This window comes from Heloderma suspectum, chromosome 5 (genome assembly GCF_057233095.1).
Source record: "Heloderma suspectum isolate Gila_16-S chromosome 5, 16-S_ref, whole genome shotgun sequence".
NCBI classification, from domain to species: Eukaryota; Metazoa; Chordata; class Lepidosauria; order Squamata; family Helodermatidae; genus Heloderma; species Heloderma suspectum.
Genome location: NC_139462.1, coordinates 108,663,467 through 108,679,878, shown reverse-complemented (window position 1 = coordinate 108,679,878; position 16,412 = coordinate 108,663,467). Strand labels below are relative to the sequence as shown.

Here is a 16,412-nt window from a genome sequence, read left to right as displayed (position 1 = left end):
CCCCACTGGAAACCCATGCAGGATTAAACTGCAATTCCCATGAGCCCTGGAAGGAAATGATGCTGTCAATTCCCTTGGAAAAGGCATTGGCAGTATCACCTTAGAAGTACTCAAGGGGCCTCCCCAACTTTGAAGTAGCCTGGTGCCCCATTTTTTTGGCCTCCACTCCAGGGAGAATTCTTTCCAACTTGCATGTTGAATATCCCTGCCTGGATTCTTGCAACACTGACGCTAATCACACTGACCTGAAAAACAAGTTGCTGACCAGAGCCTAAGATTATCGTTTGCCAAGCAACCCATTCTTGTTATACAGCCCTCATAAAAGGCATCAGGATAAAGGGAGTACAGGATGAACTTATGTATACCTAGAAACCAAAGCAATCCAGACTTACAAGGATAATTGCATTTAAAATTATATGCACTTAGATAATTTATTTAAACAGGAACACTTAGTTCACCAATTTATGAACTAGACCATTAAGACTGTCACTTCTGTTTTAATTTTAGAAAATTGTTTTATGTGTGGTAGCAAAAAGATTCCTAGGAAGATGATTATAAAAATATCTGTTTAGGATAATTATGTTAGGCTAACAGTGTGTGTGGATAATTGTGTGTGTGCATGTGTGTATATTCTTATTTGGAAAATTTCCTACAATTATTGTTGTAAGTCTGGATTGCTTTGGTTTCTAGGTATACATAAGTTCATCGTATACTCCCTTTATCCTGATGGCTTTTATGAGGGCTGTATAACAGAAGAAAGGGTTGCTTTGCAAACTATAATCTTAGGCTCAGGTCAGCAACTTCTTTTTCTTGTATGTCTGGATTTTTTTTTTTTTTTCTGGAACATGCTAATTTTCTGTTTATATGTAGACTTTTTACCAGGGGGAGCATTCAAAAGGTGTATCACCACTGTAACTTAGAAGTGGTAAAGTCCATAATCTCAGCATTCTACTGACTCATTTCTACTTTATTCTGTAGACCTGGTCTTAGCTAAATTGGGGTGGGGGGTCCTTCAAAACTCTTCATATATTTTACCAAAGTTTTTTTTTTTTTTTTCAAATTCACCAGTTTTCACTTGAGGCATAATATGGTAATAACCTACAGATGTGTGCATCTCCCTGAAGAATCTCACTAATTGTCCAGTTTGGGGGATTCCAGCGTCGGTGTTTCAGGCTGCGATCCTACACCCACTTGCCTGGAAGTAAGGCCCATTGAACTTTCTGAGGCTCATGTCTGAGTGGATATGTATACAAATGTTCTATTAGTCTTCTTTATATCCCTTGGGGAAGATAATGGAGGAGGTGCTAGTGATAGGGTGGCCACTTACATATCACCAAACTAGAGGAAACACATCACCAAAAAAGAGGACAATTTGCATAAAGTTGCAAATTGCAAATAAAGTTGCGTATATGTATAAGTATAAATTTAGGAATTGCAATTATAATTTAAATAGAAATACAGTATATCTTCCGATAGTGGAGAAAACAGCCTAGATGATTCTGCTCAGTCTGCTATCTAGGCACGAAGTGTTGATGGACAACGTCCAGGCCCCTGCTGTCCCTCCTTGTGTGTGTGTTGTTTTTTTTTACTTTAAACCAAACTTGGACTGGAAACCTCTTCAAATAGAGAACACCCTCAAATAGAGGACTGTCCTCTGCCAGCTCTCCAAAATTGAGGGCTGCCTTCTGTAAAGCAGGACACCTGGCCGCTCTAGGTGGCAGGTGCAACCCACCAGGGATCTGGACTAGGACTTAGTCCCAGAATCCACAGCAGCAAAAAATGTTCCACACACCATTTTCCCATTGAAGAGAAGACTCCCACCAGATCACCCATCACCTTTCGCAAGCAAAACAGCATTGCCTTTGGGGAAGATGAGTAGGAAGCAGCTGAAGCACGACAAATAACGGCCATGTAAGAAGTTGGGAGCAGAAGTGAGGTTAGGTGCCAATTCTGCCAACAAGAATTTGGACAGGCAGGCTTGCAGAGTCAAACACCCTTCCTTTAAATTTTTGGCCCATCTCTAAAAGCATGCCCTAGTGAAAGAAGACGGGGCAGGCTAGATGTCATACTTTCTTGCAAATACAACCAGCGAATTTACCTTGAACTCCAGAGCCCCATAAAACCTGGACACAAATACATATTGCACAGTGTTGTTCAACAAGATGGAAAGATGTGGTCCACAGCAATCACTAAAGCCCTGTCCAAAAAGATGAGGCAGCAGCAGCAGCCAAAACAATATGCTTTTTTTCTATTCTAGAAAATATTCTTGAAATGTTGGTGTCAGGATAACACAGTTGAAATGTTCTACTCTGGGTTATTACTGTTTCCAGCTCAGGGAAAAAAAAGTACTATAAAGATATATTCCTGGGCAGATAATGCAATAAAGATTTGCTTGTCAGAAAATGATTTCAGTTATATTGCAGCTTTCCTATATCTAAAAGGTAGAGGAAAGGGGAAAATATTGATTCTTATTTTCAGAGTTTACAGGAGCAATATGTACAGGATCTAATCTTCATATTGGTATTTTCTTTTTAGTACATTGCAAATAAATTTTCTTAACTAAGCACATACATGGACACACAAACACACACACACGCACACACACAGTGTAAATCTTCCAAATGGTGAACTTATTTCCTCAAACAATGATATTTAACTGTATGTCAGATTGCTTATAAACATCTCTGCTTGGGACTGGGATGACTTTAAGATACATTTTATCTATTATTTCTTGACTCTTATTATCTGGGAGTAGTCCACAAAAAATAGCAAGTTAGAACACTTTAGTAGCTGACTGCCTTACAAAAGCAATATATATTTATTTATGTATTGCCTACATTTTCAAGAACAAACCCAGGGCCTCCAAAAGGGTAAAAATGTTTGCTAATTCTTACATTTATCGTCTTGACATTTCTCACAGGTCCATGACTTGCGAGACCAGAGAAACTGAACTGGATATTAAAAGCATTTGTTACCATTTCCCAATTTTAACCTATAGGGAGCCAAACATTTAAGAAAGGATGGCAGATGGAAAAGCAGTCATGGTACCATCTGACTTGCCCTTTCTTTGCTGAAGAAAGCAACCAAGTTAGAGGGGGGAAATCTTTTCTCATGTAACTCTATCAGGCTTTAATTATAAATTTATCTTACAAGTGAGGAATTCACAGCAGCAGCAGATTGCCTGGGAAATTAAAAGCAGACAAATGTCTTGGGAATATACAGTGGAAATAAAATTGTAGAAGAAATAGCCTCAGTTCAGCAGAGTTCTTGATCTTGAAGATAGACAAATATGTTATCCAAATATATTGCTGGAAAGCGTATGCTCCAGCTTGAGATCCCTGGCATCAGTGGCGGGGAATGAGAGACTAGCATACAGAAAGTACTGCTTCTGTTGACAAAGAAAAAGCAAAAGGCCTGATTAGTCCAGAGATGTCATATTTGTCTAGCAATCACAGGGGCTGCTTGCTGTGACCACTTGGAAGATCAGAACAGAATTTGTTAAGTGCTATAAATAAACTGAGATAGGGGTTTTATCTGCTCATCTTGTGGCTGTAGTGCCATGTGTATTTACTTGGGAGTAAGTACCACTGAACACAATGGGAGTTGCTTCTAAGAAAACATGTGTATAGTCAGTTATATGCTTGTAATCCTTTGCATGTTTGCGTGGCTGTTAAGTCCCATTAAAGGTAGAGGAGGAGATGATGATGATCAATTAGCATTCTCAGATGGTTGGGTGGCCCAAAAGTGGGCCGCCCAAAAATAAGACAGCGGCTTCTTCTCACGTCCTTTATTTGAAAATGCGTACATCAGGATGGCATAGCATCATTCCCGGGGGGGGGGGGGTTGTTGTTGAGGGAGGGGAGATGGCAGCCCAGACTGGCCAGCCCTGCTGGTTTCCAAGTGTTGTAGTTCTGTTTCTGCTTGAGGCAGTGGAGTGACAAAGTTTAAGAAAAAATTATCTTTGTTGTGGGGGAAAAGGCAGTGCCACTGTCTCTCTGCTGATAAGCCCCAGCATCTGAATATTTGGAGAATTTATTCCACTTGCTGAGATGAAAGCCTGAGAATGGGGCTGTGAAAGAGGAGAGACAGTTTTGGTTCAGGTTTGTTTTTTTAAAGACTGCTAAAGGATATAAGCAAGCAGTTGGGCCTGAGAGAAAACCTGTCTCACTCTTACATGCAGCAGCCAGGAGAAATGATGGCAGTAGGCATAGCTAGAGAGAAGGAAATCAAATAAGAGAAGTAGCAGGGACAAAATAGAAGTAGTAAACCAAGGATGAGTCAAGCCCTTGCTTGATTCCATTAGAGAGTGGTAGACAGTGCTGGTTCAAGACACTTTCCTGCCTGAAGCAGAGCCTAAATAGCACAAATACACACGGCTAAGGCTAACACATTAAGAAATCTACCTGCACAATCCAGACACGGATTCTTGCCTTCATCTATCCCTGATTGTGCCAACCATAGTGCCACCTGAAGTAGGGATAGATGGATTTGTCAAGCTTCCACCACCAAATTTATTCCATCCCAGTTACGTAAAGACCAAGTTTCTTTTTTCTGCACAGAAATTTGTACATATATTTCTGCACATTTTTTTCAAATGTACGCATTTCTTTTGTACACATTTTTCAAATGTACACATTTTTGTACACATACATACATTGAAAGCATGTCTGTGCACTGTTGAGAAATGAATGCAATTTTCTTTGCGTGGTTTTCAAATGTACAGATGTTAGATTTTTTTTCTTATTGCTCAGAAATGTGTGGATTTCTGACCACAAATTGTGTTTATTTCTGGGTTTGATTCTGAGAGGAATGAGTGAATTGCTGAACCATCCCTAACCTAAAGCAGCTTGCTTGACCCTGCTGAATGTCAGAGCTGGCCCTGGTGGTGGATGTCAAAGAAGAGGCAATGGGTCCTATATATTTGGTCCTTCTGAAGACTCTCTTGATTTCCCATATGTTCTTCTGGTTGAGCCTTCCCTGTCCCTCTCTCTTCACGGCAGTAGAAGATGTATTGCAGTAGCTGTAGTTAGGGATGTCAGAGAAATCTGCAACAGAACCAAATGGGTTTGGATTTTTATGAATCTGACCCATGGATTCCTCAGCAGACCGTTTTTTCCCCTGACAGGCGGATCCCATGGATTTGCAGACCAATTTTCCAACCTTCAGTAATTTTGCACACATTTTTCATAGAAAAATATGCAAAAAAAAAAAAACCCTGGCCAAAAATAAGCATTTATAGGCTAAAGTGTGAAAATCCCATGGGGGGGGTGTTGAGCATTTTACTGGAATTTGTGCGTTTGTACACATGTGAATTTGCGCAAATTCACATTTGCACAAATGTGAACACTAAAAAAAATCCAATTCGATGGGTGGACGGTGGAACTAAAGGCGCCTGACAACCTGCGAAACACAGACAGAATGGATTTTACACAAGCCATACATCCCTAGCTGTAGAATAGACAATGTGTTGGATGTAGATTTAGTCATACAAAGAGTAGGCCTATTGAAATCAATGGGTCATGTTAGTCATGACTAACTGAAATTCCACTGATTTCAGTGGGTCTTTGACTAAATGTGCGACTAAATTTGCATCCAGCCCAATATTTAACTACTAAATATGTGCAACTACTAAATATATAAGTTACAGGGGAAAGCAGAGATGATATCAGACAGTTCATTAAAAAAAGCAGTTTGTATAGTATTCCACGTTTGTCAGGAAAATCTTTAAAGTAATCAGTTTTTTTGTGCTATGATTTGCCCCTCACCTACACAAATCCTCCAAATTTATGTTGAGCTGGCTATAGTCCTGTTCGCTGAACCGATGTTCAGTTTCGATATGGAGCTGCATTAATGACCCTGGGGTCCTGCAATCACAAACTTCTTCCTTCCTTATAATTTGGCTGCCTCAGGGATGCTGATGATGGCAAATAAAAATGGTAATAGACATTGTAAAGAACATGATGGAATCTCTAGGCAAGTAGCTGAGTTTTGATAAGATGACACCTCGAATTGATAGCAAAAGATTGTACATCACGTAATGAGTTTACAGCATATGCTGTTATCTTGGTCAGAAATAGCAGCTCTTTCTCTCTTGGATAAACAAAAGCAAATCTAAGTGAAAATGGGCACATATAAGGGGGAGGTGTTCAATCTTTGTCACCTTTCACTACTCACATGCCTTTGTATTATTTCCAGGTTCTGGCTTGCTTCCCAGTGCTTTAGCACTGATTACTTTATTTGTAGTATGAAGTGCTACCTAAAAAAAAGGGAGAGAGAACCTAAGCAAAAAGCCAGGCTGGTGATAGAATAATGAATCTCTTGTCCATATAACCCTTTCTTTCACAAGCACCTGTTAAGGTGGAGGATGAAAAGGAAGTAAGGATAATAGGAACCTTGGGAGTGCAGCATTGGGGCAGGACTTGCTGGAGTCTCCCATTTACCAGTTGCTTTTTCAAATGCTAGAATATAACATATATTATTTGATGGTGCTTCTATTTAGATATAGCTTCTGTCCCCATTGATACCACTTAAGGGATCTAATAAAATGCATTATGCCCAGCCGAAACCTTAGTTAGCTATACTGATTATGTCAGAACAATGTCAAGATTCATATTAATGGTACAGATTTGTGTGCTTTCTTCCATGACCAAGAAAAGTCCACCTAGCTGTACTTTATAAATAATTTAATGATCAAAAACGTGCTAGTTAAAAAGACCAGAGTTAAGACTATCTCACCTTGGCTCAAACTTCAAAGAGCCAGGAAATGGGAAACTAAGGCTGATGCCTAAACAGACATGCCCCGTGATCAATGATTACGTTCCACAATGGCAACATTGTGCTTGCTTACAACTTACCCTCCATGCACCCACACTTCTTCTTAGTCTTTCCGGTCCAAATCCAGAGGATTATATAAAGACTGCCTAATTTCTCTCTGTGAGCCACTGGCAAAAGGAGCCTGTGTATGCTTTGACAGGATGGAAAACACATTTCAGAATAGCTGAACTTCATATTCCTCAAAATGGAGGTTACAACATTCCCCCCACCCCCTGCATGCACACACACACCTTCTTCCCAGCATAACCAGGGACAGAGGAACCTTCCTGTAACTAACTATCACATTATCACATTATCTGCGGACTACTCTTCCTACACTACACCTGGAACTACCTAGTCTCGACTTGTGACTTCACAACCTAGTCATTTTCCCTCATTCCTATCCCTCCCTGCCTTTTCTAACACCTTGCCTGAAGAAGAGAACAGGGGGACTTGACAGCTTGCACAGTTTATTATTATTATTGTTGTTGTTGTGATCTCAAGCAGCGGTATCAAGGCTAGAAAATCAAAGGTGCATGGAAAAGGCAGAGCCTGTCTCTCCACCCCTCCTAACTGCAAGCAACATCCACAGACTCTTTAAGAAAGCTAACTTGTTTTGCCTGTCCCTGCTATGCTCTTTGTGGCTGTACCCGCATGTTCTGGCCTTCTGTATAGGCTTGGTTGGCCTTGGAGGACAGAGTATAGGATGGCATTTTGGTGTGTGTACGTGGGGGGGGGGGACTGGGACTCTTGCAAGAATCACCATTGCAGAAATCACCAGCACTGTGCAATTTTAAGCCCGTGTCTCCCCCCACCCCTCCCCGAACATCTCTCAGCTGATTTTAGGAGAAGCAGTCTGCAGGACAGGGGCATAAGTCTCTCCTATTTAAGTAAATCACAGCTTAGCATGAAGGCAAGCTGCTTCTCTCAAAATGAGGCGGTAAGTGTTGTTGGGGGAAAATTAAGTTAGAATTCCCAACTGTGTTTCTCAAAAAGTTGCTGTGTTTCTCAAAATAATGTCCAATGCTGATTCCTTCTCCCAGGCTTCCCACCCAGAACCATGTCTGCAAACAATCCCCAGACAGCAATCATTCTCTGCACAAGAACATTTTCTTTTCTCACCAGTGCCTAATGCTTAATGCACCACAAATTAGCCACTGCTATCCTACATCATCTGGTACTTTTAGATGTACTGCCCCTGAACACGGAGGTTCCATTTAGCAGTCATGGCTAGGCAATCCAGATCTATTACATTCTACCACTCTTTATGAGAGAGGATTGGGTCCCTTTGGTGCTCACTTCTTCTTTGTTCCACACACCTAGTTTTGCTGCATTCTCAAAACTCTATCCCTATAAATATAAAATGGATGGGGACATAAAGTCTCATGGGTGGCCTGTGGAAAAGAAACTTGGGGCATTACTCCTGAAGAAACATGCATAAGTGATCGCACTGTTCGTCTGGATAAAAAAAAATATTCAATAGAAAAATAAAGATGTAAAACATATGTAAAATTAAATACCTTGCATGGGGAGAAACCTTTGTGGAGTCTGGAAGTAAGTAACATCCCAAACTACTCTTATTTCTCTGCCTCTCCTGGAGCAAGGGGGTGAAAAGGTTTCTAAAGATTTTTTGTAAATGTAACCTCCGACCAGCCACTTTTCAGTAACAAATGTTTGGGTCCTTCCTTGCACATTTTTATTTACTCATTTATTACATTTCTGTACCGCCCAATAGCTGAAGCTCTCTGAAAGGTTCACAACAATTAAAATTGTAAAATACCGGATGGTACTAAAATACAATATAAAAGTTTAAAACCACAGTATAATAAATAAAAATAACCAAATCGAACCTTGAAGCAGTGAAAGATTTAAAATACAATACCAGATTTTAAACAGAAGCAGAAACTGAAAAACTAAAATGCCTGGGAATTTTTTTTTAAGTTCTTCACCTGGTGCCAAAAATAGCATAATGCAGGTGCCAGCTGAGCCTCTTTGACATAGTTTTTTTTAAGCTCTCTCTTTTTCTTTCACACACACACACAGACATTGGAGAAGTATTTCATATCTAATCCACCCTACCTAAAGGTAGATATTTCACCCTGATCTTCTCCCAACCCCTGATTAAATGAAGAATTTTCATTAAGTATCCCCCCCCCCGACCCCCGGCTCAGGAGATTGACCTAGTATGTCTTGGCATGGTGTTTCTCTTTCTTTTTAGAGGGGAGCGGTGAAAGAAAAAGTGGCATTCCTCAGTTTATTTCTCAATATTTCTTTATCCCCCCCCCCCCACACACACACACCTTTAAACCAACACATTTCTGGACTGGGGATTAAACAGTGCAATCCTATGCTTATCTACTCAGAAGTAGGGTTGTATGAATTGTGTAAAAATCCATTCTGGCTGTGTTCCATGGACCATCAGGCGCCTTTTGTTCTGTTTTCTAACCATCAATGGAATCAGATTTTTTTGTTTCTGAATCTGCACAAATTCACATCTGCACAATTTCACACATGCAAAAATGCACAAATCCCCCCAAAGCACATTTTCACACCTTAGCTTATGGGGAAAATGCATATTTTCAGCCGGTTTATTTTTATTTTGAGTATTTTTCAAAAGCAAAATTTGTGCAAGATTTGGGAAAGTTAGACAACTGGATCTTAAGTCCACAGAATCTGCGCAACCGGGGAGAAGCCACTCTGTTGCAGGCCAGATTCAAAATCTGAACCCATTTGAGTCTGTTTCAGTTTTCTATAACATCCCTACTCAGAAGTAACTCCCACTGTTTTAAATAGAGCATATTCCTAGCCGTGTGTGTGCATGTGCGCACACACATTACAATGTGAATCTATGACTCTAGCCGTCCCCTCTCCCCCACCCCTGAAAAGAAAGAAAGAAATGCATGAGATCTTTTAAACCTATGTTGCTTTTTTCAAACAGCACACCTTTGGATCTTTGTGAGAAGCTCTCATTTTCAGAAGGAAAAGATTCCTCTCCCTTTTTTTCCTGTATACGTGCGCGCACACACACACACACTCCATCTTTCCCTTCCCCACTCTTGCAGTCAGAGGTATACTAGCTCTGAACATAAAGGGACTTTTGACCTTTTCAAGAGAAAAATGCATGTTGTCTTCCCCTTCCCCTTTTAGTTTCTCCTAAACCAACATGTTCCATAGCTGAGAATTAAGGCCCCAATCCTATACCCTTAACTGGGAGTGAAACAGAAATTCTGAAAAGACATGCATAGTAGTGCACTTTTGATCTATGAACCCGTCACCAAAGTACAGCATGAGACCTTTAAACTCCTGTAGCTAATATTCAGTAACACATATTTGCAAAGCTAGAAGAGAATTCATTCAAAGACAGTTTGGGGGAAAGGAGTGAGTCTAAACTCAAACCAAAAGTAAAATCACTTGCAGTACATATAACTATACAGGCAGTAAGAAGTAGACACTAAAAAACTTATACCAACATTTCTTTAACACATTTACTGACTTTAAAATATCCCAGTTTACTTTCTTATCATTTGTTGGCTCAGTACATACCCACTAAACTTCCCAGCTAGCAATCCTGCCAGAGGTATCCCTCATAAAAAAGATAGTCAATTTGTTATGGTGGTTGCCATTTTAGATTCCCCCCAAAGCACCAGAAAAGAGAAAATATGGCATGATGGTGAAAATAAAATGGCCACTGCAATGAAAACAAGGCCTACAAAGCCTGCAGGGACTTTTCCTTTTTGCATCAACATTCTAATTCAACAACTGATCAACTACGGAGGCTTCTGCATCCGTATGGGCTTATAGTAAGTCCCTTTAAGTACTAGTTAAGAAGCTTATTTTAAAAAATGGATTTTTTAAAAATATAGTTTTGCACTGACTCCAGTACAAGAGGAATAGAAAGCCATCAATGTTTTATGTAAGTCTACTTTCATTTTTTCAGAAACTTTGACTAAAAATGGTCACCAACCTGTTTCTGAAAGTCTTTTGACAGAGGTTTTTTTTTTTCTTGTTTTGTCTTTCAACTGCTCTTTTGCCTCTCATACTTTCACCAAACATCCTTGAATTTTCAGGGTGCGTAAAACCAATGCTTCTTTCTGGTACCTGTAAATTTCAGAAAGATTGGTGAATCTGTTCCAATCTTATGAGGATTAGAACACACACATACCCACTACCATTTTACATTGTGGATTTTAAAAAAAAACAACTTCATGGGCTTTAACAAAGAACATGCTATCAGTTGTTCTTTAATACAAATTTATAAATAATGCAGTCATCATGAAAACACCATTATTATGTTGACGGTAGAAAGCAGGCCAGGAGCCATCATAGCAATGCAAAGGTTGAAATTCCTGTGTCTGATTGGTTGAAGACCTTCAGTATTTTATCAGCTGCAACTTTTAATTAGTAAATCAATTTACCAAACCTTTAGCTGATTAATTGGTGGGGGCAAATTTTAATCAGGATGATCAGAGTTAAGGGCACATTTATTTATTTTTTGTAGAGACTGTTTTGGTTCTGATATGTTACAGTAAAAGGGAATTAAATATAAGTGTTAAAGATGCCCTTTTAACAATGAGTGGTAGCCTGGTTTATTAAATTATAAGTTATCTCACATTACCTTCAATAATTCAAAAGGGCACTTGTATTGGTGGTAATATGCACATCTATTTAAGAATATTTAGTTAATTAGTCAGAGAAGCAGATGATTATTCAATGAAACATGCTTTAATTAGTGGGCAGCCCTACTAGATATGCATGTGCGCACAGTGAAATATAACAAATATCCAGTGTAGAACATCCATTCCCTGAGTATGCCTCTCTCACACACAATCTGTGCTCTTATTAAAGCATAAAGCAGATGGGAAGTATTCTGTATAAGAGTTGTGGAGCATACAAATGGGGATGGAATACTGTGGATTTCCCAAAGTGTAAGCACAGCCAATAATATTTCCACTTGCATGATGGTGAGGCCCTTAGAGTATGGAATTGTATAAATGTATTCTCCAGGGAAGTTAAGAACTCTCTTAGGGATCACTCTTATTGCAACAGTATTATCAACACAGGTATTCAATCCTCTTATGTTCTTGGGGCCTCTTACAAGCCACTCTGTTGAAGTATTGCCTGTCTCATGAGTACTAGTATTCAGGAACCAAATAGGGCCCAAGCATTATCTCTTGTTTGGGGTGGTGGGGATGGGGAGGGCCATACAGATTTGTAACATGGGTCCCCTCCAACACATAGTTTCATGGACCATGAAAGAAAAGTTTCTAGTTTAATTCTGAAATTACATTTTTTATCATGTCGGAAATTATACCATGCTCACACTGGGACTTTTCTACCATGCCCCCAAACACCCCCATTTTAAAGCTATGTTTGTTTAATATAACATCCAGCTTGAAAAAGAGTCCTATAAAGCTTGCTATTTGGGGACTTTTTGTTGGTCCTAACCAAGGTATTATCCTGGTGATGTGTTGTGTGTGTGTGTGTGTGTGTGTGTGTGTATATATATATATATAGATAGATATATAATTTTATTTATTTATTGTGTTTTTATCTCATTCCTTAGCCAAAAAAGGCTGCCAGAGCAGCTTACAATCAATGAACAAAGAAGACAGTACCTGCCCATAGGCTTACAGTCTAAAAAAGACACTATGCACAAGGAAAAGGCAATGGGGAGGGGAGAAAAAAAGAACTAGGTACCCTGTCAGCAGCGTTGGTGGGATGGCCCTGTTCCCTGCTCTCATCTCCCAAAGGAGGGGAAGTCCAACTGGAGCAGGCCCAATCCTAATACACCAATGTGTCAGCAAACATTATACAAATAGACCCATTTGCTATAACACTTTATTTTTCTGGCATTTTTAATTGCACAATCATGACTTGTTTCCCCAAAGTCAATTTCTCTTGCAAGTTCACACTCATTAGAAAAAGCAGCTAAGTGACTAAGGGTGCAATCCTATGCAAGTTTAGACAGAAAAAAAGGCCTACAACTCCCAGCATGCCCCACCCAGCACTACATAGGATTGCGCCCTTACATGTATGCTTGAAAGAAACACTGCATCACACAGTTGCACTCGGAGAGGCAAAATCAGCTGTGCCTCTCTGTCTAGACGCTATAGGAGTTTTTGGTTTCTGGGTACCAAACTCAGAGCCAAGGTTTCCCAGAAACCATGCTTCCTGTCCTCTCGTAGGCAGCACGTTTCTTCCCTATCTCCATGCTTGTAGCCACAGTGTGGAGCAGGTGAAAAGGGGGCATTTCCAGGGGTGGAATGGGGAGGGCAACACAGAAGAGTCGTTACGATGCTTTCTGTGTGCCATCCGGCCTCCCCCTCCCCTGCTCCGACATCCCCAGCTAGACAGGTGAAATCAGCTGTCTAGCTGCAATTGCAGGGCAGCTGGAGTGCAGAGAATCCCCTCCATGCTCCGCCCACCCTGCATTGGGTAGTCATCCGCTTCTGAGTTCAGAGGCGGCCAACTACCCCCTGCACCCTTAACCATTCCTGCCCCATAGTAGAACATGTGCAATTTTCAATCAGAGCTAGCTTGCTGGAAATTCTTTCAGTTTCTGCTACTGTCACTGGCTGGATGTAAACTAAAAAACATGTAGGGCGATGGACACTTCACTAAAATGTAATTGTGCAGGGGGGGGTGTTGTGCGAATCTGTTTTAGTAAGATACGTAGGGATAGTTCATACTTCTTTCAAAACATAGACTTGATTTTTTTGTTCATATATTCCCACTGTCCCTAGCATCAACATCGTTGATTATTAGGATGCTGAGCTGTCCCTTCACTCATGCCTAGGGATGTGCGAAAGTCACTTACCTTTTCGAAGGGGTGATTCGCAGTGGGGGGGGAGACGCTCTGCACCTCCCCCTGAAATCCTAACCCGGCCGGCTGTGCTCCGCGGCAACTCCGCAGAGCCACCAGCTGGGTGCATTCACAGGCGTGTGGAGCCTGCGGACACAAATGGCGGCTGCTATGGTGGCCGCCATTTGCGTTCCTGGTTTTTTCCGTGATAGGCTACGTAAATATTTACATAACCTATAACGGCAAAAAAATGGGCGCAAATGGTGTCCCTTAGCTGTGATAGGCTACGTAAGTATTTACATAGCCTATCATGGCAAAAATGGGGAAACGAATGGCAGCCACCAGACACGGCCGCCATTCGCAAAGCAGTGCGAACGGCACCAGGCAAGTGCTCCATTTCGTGCACCTTTCGCGGGGGGGGGGGGCTTCGTTCCGCCACGGATTTCAGGGGGCTGAATGCACTGGCACTCGGCCTCACTGAGATCCACAGCGGAATCCTCTGACATCCCTACTCATGCCTCTGAATAGTGAAGTCTGGGACAGGCAGTTCTTGAGAGGAGCGTGTTACATGGGGAAGCACAAATCCCTCTGTCTCTCAAGCTACAAGTCCTAGTTAACTTCTCAAGGAACGCACTGCCTTTGTTCTAGAGAAGGACCTGGGCCAGCATCAACTCATTGTTCAGAATGTTTCTTCTTCTGCTCTAACACTGCTTCTGATTGCCTCTGGCAAAATCTCACAAGATCTGGACACTAGTACATAGATATAGAGGAAATAAATTTCCGTAACTGTCTTCAAGGATGAATTTAGCCTCAGTCCCCCCACCCATGGTGATTTGGTTGCAGCGTGGGCCACAGCATGTTTTGGACCTGGTTTCAGATGCAAAAACCTGGTAAGATATATTCTGGCTTTGGTTGAACTCTCATCAAGATGAGAGGATGTTCCAGAAGCGAGGCAGGGGGGTGAGAGAGAGACTTCAAATGATACAAAACAAAACTTTTGTCACAGCCAGTACAGAGGAGTGTCTCAGTGCCTGGGAACTTCAGGGAGTGGCTATGTGATGTACACTGGCCCATTCAGGAATTGTGTCAAGGTTATGGTAGGAATCGAGCCCAGGATAGCTGAGCTCTGATTATGAATTTAGTCTTCAGAAATCACAACTTGAAGAGTTACGCAGTGGCATCCGAATCTCAGAAAGAGAAGTTTCAGAAGCAGTCACACAAACAGATGTAAAGCCTTATCGCAGAATAAGCTGAAGTTGCTACAGGTAGGACGGGAAAGAAGTAGCAAACGGTCTGCAGGGACTGGACATGCTAACTGTAAGCTAGCCCACATCATGTAATTAAGAAACCAAATGCAATTAAGCATTGCCAGAAGAGATGAAGCAATTAAAAGGAATAACTAATTAAGTAATTATGAAATCTGTGAGTGGCTCACTACATCATGTGTGGAAATGTGTGTTGCCATATAAGAGGGTTGAAGGAGGGTTATTCCCTCATCTTCCCATAAGAAGATGCCCAGCAAGCTGTCATTCTTCCCCTTATGCTGTGCATATGGTCTGCTTTCTGCTTTTCAAAAGAGAAGAGATTTTCTCATTTCATTCATTATGGGTGTTGGTTACCCTCTATCCCTCCATTTCTGCTTATGTAAGCCCACTTTTCCCCACCTGGAATCCACCGGAGCTATGGGACATGGGCTCAAGTGTAGTGGGATGGATGAGGGGGTAGTATGCCAAGGCCCCCAAACAATGTTTGGTACCTCCAGCCCCCACAGTTTTAAAAAGGACATAGGGGGAAAACCAGTGAACAATTTAATAGAATAGGGGGGGGAAAGGTACTTATGTACAAGAGAGAGAGGGGAAAAGGAAGAGGAACAACTCAGATAAGTGTACAATTTAAGGTAAGTGTCTAAACAACAGAACAAGAGGGGATGGTGTCAAGTAAATCAGTTATTCACAAGTAAGCAATTATTGTCTCTCAGACCTGTCTCTGGGTACCCAGTCCTAGGCTGGGGTCCAGCCGTAGGTAGGGATGGTGCGGGCGCCCAAGATTCCATCTGGGAATCTGGCCGAACCGCTCCCGAGCCCCACTCACCGAGCCCCTGTTCCTGCTTGCCCCCTGCCCGTACTCGGCAAATGGCCTACACTCACCTGGGCGGCCTCGTTGAGCTTCGCAGTCGCCATTTTTTGAGAAATAAAATGGTGACTGCAAAACTGTGCATATTTGCAGATGTGCAAAAATGCACAATTTTGTGAATGTGTATATCTGCACATGCGAAAATGCACATTTTTGTAAAATGCACATTTTCGCACATACACAAATATGTGCATTTCCGCTCTTGTGCAAATATGCGCATTTTGCAATCACAATTTTCTCAAAAAATGGTGACTGCAATGTTAGATGAGTGAATGTGGGCTGCTTGCTGAGCGTGGGAGGGGCTCGAGTGCGGTCCGGGCACCGGCAAGCAAGGGCAGGGGCTGGGCGGGTGCCCAGAGAACCCGGACAGGGGTGGGTTCGGTTCGCACATCCCTAGCTGTAGGCCTCCATCTCTTGTTTCCTGCTAGGTGTGGAATGACTGCTGGACTAACGCTATGTGAGGACAGAAGGCTGCTGTTGTTCACTCCTCAGAATGGCTCTTCTACTCACACTCTCTGTTGTTTCCTAGTCTCTTTCTTTTCTCAGTCCTCCAGCTCTTTCTCTCTGAATCTCTTCAACCAGCTCTCCTCAGAATCTCCTCAGACAGGGCTGGTATGAGGCTTGAGTGAGCTTTTGGCACAGTGCTGCTGATAAGCCCTGTTGC

The 16,412-nt window shown here is 41.7% G+C and overlaps 1 long non-coding RNA gene across 1 annotated transcript; it reads right to left on the bottom strand.

Moving 5' to 3' along the window:
- Nucleotides 1–3,777: 3,777 nt before the first annotated feature.
- On the bottom strand, nt 3,778–10,458 carry LOC146344251 (uncharacterized). The gene is made up of 6 exons (XR_014792598.1): nt 10,357–10,458; nt 8,334–8,558; nt 6,855–6,964; nt 6,175–6,256; nt 5,766–5,914; nt 3,778–5,045 (listed from the first exon to the last, which is right to left on the bottom strand). It is a non-coding gene; the product is annotated as an uncharacterized LOC146344251 (long non-coding RNA).
- Between the last annotated feature and the right edge of the window lie 5,954 nt (nt 10,459–16,412).